The 1358-nt window shown below is 37.5% G+C and overlaps 1 non-coding gene across 1 annotated transcript; it reads right to left on the bottom strand.

Moving 5' to 3' along the window:
* Window positions 1–851: 851 nt before the first annotated feature.
* LOC112704714 (small nucleolar RNA R71) lies at window positions 852–955 on the bottom strand. Its single transcript, XR_003155324.1, has one exon. It is a non-coding gene; the product is annotated as a small nucleolar RNA R71 (small nucleolar RNA).
* Window positions 956–1358: the final 403 nt, after the last annotated feature.

The following is a 1358-nucleotide window of genomic DNA, read 5'->3' as shown; positions in this document are numbered from 1 at the left end:
CCTCTCTAATTTTCGAAAATTCTCCCTCTCTTTTTCAAAAATTCTTTTTGTTTTAAATTTTAATTTTAATTATATTTTGTCTTTGATTTTCGAAAATTACTAACCTCTTTTTCAAAAATTATTTTCGAAATTTCTCTTCTCTTCTCTTATTCTATTTAATTAGTTACTAACACTTCTCTTCACCTCTCTCTATCCAAAAATCCGAATCTCCATCTCCATTCTTCTATCCCCTTTCTTCTTTTACTAACATAAGGGAATCTCTATACTGTGACATAGAGGATTCCTCTTTCTTTTCTTGTTTTCTTCTCTTTCATATGAGCAGGAACAGGGAAAAAGGCACTCTTGTTGAAATTGATCCAGAACCTGAAAGGACTCTGAAGAGAAAATTAAGAGAAGCTAAATTACAACAATCCAGAAATAACCTTTCAGAAATTTTCGAACAAGAGAAGGAGATGGCAGCCGAAAGTAATAATAATAATGCAAGGAGAATGCTTGGTGACTTCACAAAGCCAACGTCCAAGTTTGATGGAAGAAGCATCTCCATTCCTGCCATTGGAGCCAATAACTTTGAGCTGAAACCTCAGCTAGTTGCCTTAATGCAACAAAACTGCAAGTTTTATGGACTTCCATCTGAAGATCCTTATCAGTTTTTAACTGAGTTCTTGCAAATCTGTGAGACTGTAAAGACAAATGGAGTTGATCCTGAAGTATACAGACTCATGCTTTTCCCTTTTGCTGAAAGAGATAGGGCTAGAATATGGTTGGATTCACAACCTAAGGATAGCCTGGACTCCTGGGATAAGCTGGTCACTGCCTTCTTGGATAAATTCTTTCCTCCTCAAAAGCTGAGCAAGCTGAGAGTGGATGTTCAAACCTTCAAACAAAAAGATGGTGAATCCCTCTATGAAGCTTGGGAAAGATACAAGCAGTTGACTAAAAGATGTCCATCTGACATGTTTTCAGAATGGACCATATTAGATATATTCTATTATGGTCTCTCTGAATTTTCAAAAATGTCATTGAATCATTCTGCAGGTGGATCTATTCACCTGAAGAGGCTCAAGAACTCATTGACATGGTTGCAAACAACCAGTTCATGTATACCTCTGAGAGGAATTCCGTGAATAATGGGATACCTCAGAAGAAAGGAGTTCTTGAAATTGATGCTCTGAATGCCATATTGGCTCAGAACAAAGTGTTGACTCAACAGGTCAACATGATCTCTCAAAATCTGAATGGATTGCAACACGCATCCAACAGTACTAGAGAGGCAGCTTCTGAAGAAGCTTATGATCCTGAGAACCCTGCCATGGCAGAGGTTAATTACATGGGTGAACCATATGGAAACACCTATAACC

This window comes from Arachis hypogaea, chromosome 7 (assembly GCF_003086295.3).
Source record: "Arachis hypogaea cultivar Tifrunner chromosome 7, arahy.Tifrunner.gnm2.J5K5, whole genome shotgun sequence".
NCBI lineage: Eukaryota > Viridiplantae > Streptophyta > Magnoliopsida > Fabales > Fabaceae > Arachis > Arachis hypogaea.
This window is presented reverse-complemented; position numbering and strand designations above follow the sequence as displayed.